Source organism: Pinus tabuliformis, chromosome 2_2, assembly GCF_031772625.1.
Source record: "Pinus tabuliformis cultivar Carrire ecotype Pingquan chromosome 2_2, CPIR1, whole genome shotgun sequence".
Lineage (NCBI taxonomy): Eukaryota > Viridiplantae > Streptophyta > Pinopsida > Pinales > Pinaceae > Pinus > Pinus tabuliformis.
This window is the reverse complement of record NC_142300.1, coordinates 193,026,347-193,033,371: the sequence shown is the minus strand read 5'-3', so window position 1 is coordinate 193,033,371 and position 7,025 is coordinate 193,026,347.

The following is a 7,025-nucleotide window of genomic DNA, read 5'->3' as shown; positions in this document are numbered from 1 at the left end:
GGTCCCTGGAGGAAGAAAGAAGATCGTAGGCTTGCGCCTACGTACTAGTAAACATATCGGCTAGTACAAGAGCCAGGGGGTTGTAGCTCCCTTCCAGGAGTAGTTGGAGAACGAGTGAAGGTTGGAGCCTTCAGTAGGCTAGGGCCTACATACTAGTAAATGGATTGGCTAGTACAAGAGCTAAGGGGCTTGTAGCTCCCTTCCAGCAGAAACTGGAAAATGAGAGAAGGTTGTAGCCTTCTGCAGGTAGAAGCCTGCGTATTGGTATAAGACTGCACCAGTACAGAACCATTGTAAAAGGAAGTTTCTTATTAAAAAAGATAGAGACGAATTGCAGCAGGTGGTTTTCACCCACATTGGGTTTCCACCTTATATCATGGTGTTCATGTGTGCTTCTTATGTGTGATGATATGTTCTATTTTACTACACCTATTTACTGTCTACATGCTTAATAATGTTCTGATGCACTCATTAAAGATCAACATATGATGAACCAACTGAATCATAAGATACGCTAGTTGCATTAAAAACAGTTGCGTATACATGCAGGTTGCCTTAACTGAAGTAGCATATATGAATATGTTAATGGAAATGAGAAGTCTATTAATTTTCTAATAATGATTCACCCCCCCCCCCCTCTGAGTATTATTTCCAACAATTGGAAGCAGAGCAGGTCCTTTGGTAGAAGCTTGATCGCTTGAAGGAGATTCGTAGAACAATGGGAAAGAAAGCGCGTCAAAAGAAGAAGATATCTCAAAGGAACAATGAAAGCCTATCATTGAGTAGAAGGAAGTATTCAGATCTTGACTCACCTTAGATTGAAGATGGACAAGCAAATGAAGCATCAGATAAAATCATAGATCAACAAGATCTACCTAGCAAAAGGGACAGTTCCCTTAAAGAAGAAATTATCAGCTTAAAAGCTCAGCTAGAATGTGCCTTCAGAGTTCGTCAAATGCTGCACGAGTTGAATAAAGAACAAGAAAAGGGGATTCTCAAACTAAGGCAACAAATGGAAGAAGGAAGAAAGTCTGAAGAAATTTTGAAGAAGCAATGTTTGGAAAAGGAAGAACAACATCAGGTTGAGGTAAATATCTTGAAAGGTAAATTAGAAGAAAAGGATAAACTGTTACGGTTTCAAGACAGTACTAAGATTTTGGATGATATTCTTAGTAGTCAAAGGTCACCTGCTATCAAAATTGGTCTTGGTTTTTATGAATCTGTTGAAGGTGAATCTAGATCACAAGGTGAGGCAAGGAACTCTAATGAGTAATCTGAATGCTCAACAAGGAGATTAGAAGACAATCCCATCAATAGCCAAGGAAAGAAATTCCTCAAAGAATATCTTTTGCTCCTAACTATGAAAGTGATAGACGATTATTTCCTCCAATGAATAATGTTGAATGTTATGTATGTCATAATCTTGGACATGTTGCAGCCAGATGCAGAAGTAGAATGGTTCAAGACCGTCACACAGAAAGATCATCATGTTCGAGGTACTTTAAGGGATATTGTTTTTCTTGCAATATGTTTGGTCACAAAGCCATTGACTACTACAGAAGGAATATGAAATATGTAATATGTTATGCATGTAACAAGCTTGGACACATAGAAAAGGAATGCAAGAGAAGATTTTGGACACCATACCAAAAGGAGAAAACATCATCGCAATTGAAGATATGGAAGAAAAAGGAAGTACAACCAGAAAGATGTGGAATAGCAGAGTACATAGACATGACAGACTCAGAGGAAGTTGAAAGTGTGGAACATCAGTGTTCTAAATCTCATACGCAGGTATCATGAAGACAAGTCGCGTATATACGCGATTTAGATGTTGCATAGTCGCGTATATGGAGCTCTGAAGAAAAGCAGCAAAACAGACTCAGGAAATGGTTCTGTCATGGTATATGATGGTTGGCACAAGCTCAGGGGGAGCATATGCTTCAAATAATGCATTGTTGGCATTATGGTTAGAAGTCCTTGGTGATGATGCTTATTGACATATCTTGCTACTGATTGTTGATTTACCAAGAGAATGGATTGCAGGTTAAGATGCTTATAATGCAGATCATATAGTGTATGATAGCTGTTGATAACTGTCATGGTCTTGTTTAGGTCCCTGGTCTTTGTGAGTCATATGATGTATCTTGTTACCCCACTATGCATGGGATGGATGATGTAATGGTTCTTGTGTTTGAGTCAAAAATGGTGTATCCCCACTTGGTTGGGAGATTGATGTATGTATGATTCTTTAGGAAGGTCATTGGCAATGTATGTATAGAGTCATGTTATGATTTTGTAGACCTTGCATGTACTCAGGGGGAGCATGGATGGATTGGTACATCTTGGCATGTATAAAGGGGGAGCTCAATCAGAAACTTCAGCATGTACTTAGGGGGAGCATGGACAACATAATGTATATCAAAGAAGATAATATCGTGGTCTACCCTTTGCCCTTGATGTCAAAGGGGGAGAGTGACTTGGTGTGGTGGTTGCCATCAAGTCCAAGGGGGGAGATTGTTGGCATTATGATACAGGTGTTGTCCTTGATGGCAACTCACTCAGAAGTAAGATACAGATGTTGCTCTTGATGACAACTCACTCAGATGACAGATCATAGTGTAGCAGGTCAAGAGAGAGGTATACACAGGTTAACCTTGATGAAAGTGCGTATACATGCAGGTTATAAGAACAAAAGGCGTGTATACGTACACACGCAGGTTCACAGAAGGAAAGGCACGTACATGTTGGAAAACTAAGTTTTGGTCCGTGGTATTTGGTCCATGGTATTTGGTCCGAAGTGTTGACCCCAGGTATTGGTTCTACATGGTTTTGGACCATGGTGTTGAGAGAAGCCTAAACCTATATAAGGAGAAGATCATTAGGCCAAGAGTGGAAAAAGAGTGCAAGTGATGAATATCTGATGAAGTGTGAGATCTAGTATGTTGGTTATGGGTTTGTGATGTGATTGATCTGAACCAAGGATGCACCCATGTGAATGATGATGAACGATGGATCGAGATCTTAAGGCTTGGAATGTTTTATCATTATATGGTTTCATTATGGATAGACTAGATCTGAATTATTGACGCATGTTTTATTGTATGAATGTTATGATCTGGGTATGACTGATGTCTAGAACAGCTGCAAAGTTATGAGTAAATATTTGCAGATTTGTACGCGGTTCGCTTTGGTGAAAGCACGTATGTATGCTGGTTTGATTCATCATAGTAGCGTATACATTATGAGACATGATATTTGAAGTTGCAGTTGGATCTGGTTATTTTTGTAGAGTTCTATTATCTATTCTGTGTTCTGGTGATTGTGTTGTTGACAGGGTTTCAGTGTTTCAGTATTGGGTGATTCAAAGATTGATGATGCAGGTGTATTTGATGGGTGTTTTGCAGTGGTGATTAATTTTGTGCTTCAATTTTGTTGATGGGTCCAGTATGAAAATTGGATGAAACGTGGCCTTCAGATTATGGTGTTGTTCTTCAAGAGTATCTAGTATGAAAATTTATGAAACGTGGTCCCTGGAGGAAGAAAGAAGATCGTAGGCCTACGCCTATGTACTGGTAAACATATCGACCAGTACAAGAGCTAGGGGGTTATAGCTCCCTTCCAGGAGCAGCTGGAGAACGAGTGAAGGTTGGAGCCTTCAGTAGGCCAGCGCCTGCGTACTAGTAAATGGATCGGCTAGTACAAGAGCTAAGGGGGTTGTATCTCCCTTCCAGTAGAAACTGGAAAATGAGAGAAGGTTGTGGCCTTCTGTAGGTAGAAGCCTACGTATTGGTATAAGACTGCACCAGTACAAAACCATTGTAAAAATAAGTTTTTTATTAAAAAAGATAGAGACGAATTGCAGCAGGTGGCTTTCACCCACATTGGGTTTCCACCTTATATCATGGTGTTCATGTGTGCTTCTTATGTGTGATGATCTGTTCTGTTTTACTGCACCTGTTTACTGTCTACATGCTTATTAATGTTCTGATGCACTCATTAAAGATCAACATATGATGAACCAACTGAATCATAAGATACGCTAGTTTCATTAAAAACAGTTGCGTATACACGCGGGTTGCCTTAACTGAAGTAGCGTATATGGATTTTTTAATGGAAATGAAAAGTATATTGATTTGCTAATATTGATTCACCCCCCCCCCTCTCAGTATTATTTCCAACAATTTCATGTTCCACTCTTTACACATTGTTGCCCTAGATACAATACTTTGGTGCATGTGTCATAGCTCGTCAAGGATTTAACCTATCTCCTACATGTGACTTTTAAAGCCATCCATTTTTGGATTTGGATGGGGGGATGTTTTACATTTATGTTGATCTTATTTTCCATTCCCCCCATGAATATCTAAGATAAATGCAATACTTCTAGAAAGGACATATCATATTACCAATGTGAGGACTTGAGAGATGAATAACTAGAGTTGGTTGGGAATATTTATTACATTATTGTTGATGTCATGCTCAACTCTCCACAACTTCCTAATATTAATACAAATCATTGCGTATGTATGTCACATATCCTCTTGGAATGATTTGTAACATGACCCCTTCCACCACATAACCCATAGTAAGGGTATAAGAAGGTGTTTCTATCATTGACCAGCCTCCATAGGCCTGTCATCGAAATGGGGTCTTAAAAATCCATCCTTTGTCCAACTAATTTAAAATTAAAACCAATACCCTTAACGTGTCAGGCTCATCGATACCCTTCCAATGATATAAATTTTACCCAAATCCAACTTAAGGATCAAGTGTTATTTCCATTTTAAGTTCGGCCCATTAAGCTTTACCACCTCATTAGTGTTTCCCTTGCAGCACCCACGTGGTATCCCACATGATAACTCCACCACTTCTATATGAGTACACATGGAATGGCAGAATTACATGTTGATTTTAGTGTAGTTAGGGTCGGTCCCCATCACCACAACCATCAAACAACTTTATCGAATCCTGACTGCTAACCCCTGACATTTTCGACTCCCTACTCTCTTGGGCCTCTAATAGCTCAGACCCACACTTCTCTCGAATGCCACCTATGGGATGACTCGCCTAAACATTTTCTTGGCCAACTCCCAACTTTAGTTGCACCATGTTTTGTGAGGATTCTTAGACTTAGAATATTTTTCATAAATCTTACAGTTAACACCAAGAGTCACAAATTTTTCCTGAATGCAATGGAAAGTATTTTCTCCTTGGTTTTAAGAATAAAGGGGCCAAAATAAATTCTACCTACGCTATCTCCAACCACCATAGTTGAAAATGCTTCAAAAATTGTTCCTTTTCCATTAGCTTTACTTCTTTTTTCAAGGAAAAAAAACCCAATTTTATTTATAAGATAAACAAAATTACATCTTGCATATACACAACAAAATGTGTATTCAACGGGATCTTCCCAGATCCAATTGGTGGAAAAATAAGATAAGTCTCTTAGCTTATTAGCTAAAAAGAGGAAAAAAATGAGAAAATAAATACATATGAACATTTGAATTTAAGTGTGATAGTAATCTCTTAACTTCTCTTTCTTACCTTTCTTTTTCTGCACTTTCTATCATCCTCATGTGTTTGGAGCAACTAGAACCATTACCAATTTTCATACCAAAGTATTCAGAGTAGATTTTCTTTCTAATTGTGAGATTTTAAAAACATGGGCTCTTTTTGTACCTCATGTCCCATTTTCTGAAAGAGTCTCATGGGATTTGTTTCCTTTATAGGCTTGTGCTTCCTCTAGTACTTGATTTAGAATGCCCTCCATAGTTTCTTCTTCTTCTTCTTTTGAGAGGTGGGGATTAGAGGTCTACGATCCTTTTGATTTGTATGGCCACACCATTTTCTTTTTTGGGATCTTTTTTTCCTATGGACATTCGTTTTTCAAATGTCCTGTTTGGTAGCATATTCGACATCTAAATGTCACATTCTCATGGTCTAAAACTTGGTTCCACCGAATATTTTTATATTTTAGTTGAATGTGATCAAGCAGACCTTTGCTCGGGTATATTTATACATAGGTGCTAACGAAATTAAATAGATCATTCTTTTTTCCTTCATGATCCATCTTTTTAAATTTTCCCAATGTATTTTTGAATTCCTCTAAAACCGTATGGTGCCAGAAGGGCGGGGTGGGGGGGAATTTGGTAGTCGCACCTAAACTGGAATTGTTGAGACCACCATTTTTGTGGCATCAATTTTTTGAAACCATGGGGTGATGAAGAGCCCAACTCTTTCCCAAAACTAGAGCCTTTCATTTAATATTTTCTCTAGATCTTCATGATTATCAAATTGGATTATGAAAAAACCTTTGGAGCATAAATAGATGTCATAGTTAGGAGTCCAGGAAGAAAATACCCATTTTTGTAGAAAATCATATTTAGGGTGTAATCCATTAAACCTACAAATCACAAACTTGGATTGTAGAGTAGGAAAAAGGAAAGAAGAAGATATTTTATCTCTCTCAGATTAACCTCCATGGCAGGAACTAGTTTCATTTTCTCTATAATGTAGGGTCCTGGGATGTATTATGGCTTATCTACTAATTTGGAATCCCTCATTTTCACTAGTCTTGTAAGAGGCATATATGCTGGATTTTTTGGGACCTAGAGCTCCTCCATGAATCCTTAAGTTCAAGATAATGGTGGAATTACTTGAGATGTGGTAGTCCTTCATCTGGGAAAAATCCTAAAGAATCTGCCCTTCAAAAAGAAAGCAATGTGTGTTTGTAGGTATGCCCAATCTATTCTCAATATTTTACTTCAAATTTTTTACCATGTCAAAGGTCCCAACCCAACATAGGAAGGACACCCCATTAATGTTTTTAATGAAGAACTAGAACGGTTCCAAATCTTACTTTTCATTTCTTTCGGTCAACTTTGAACTAAGGGAGAAAAATTGCTCTCCTTGCATGATTTCCACACCCAATTACATAGGCCTTATCTCCTTCATGGAAAAAATCCCATCAAGGTTGTGCACGCATAATATATCAAAATTGAGGGAAAAACTAGTTTGGGAAG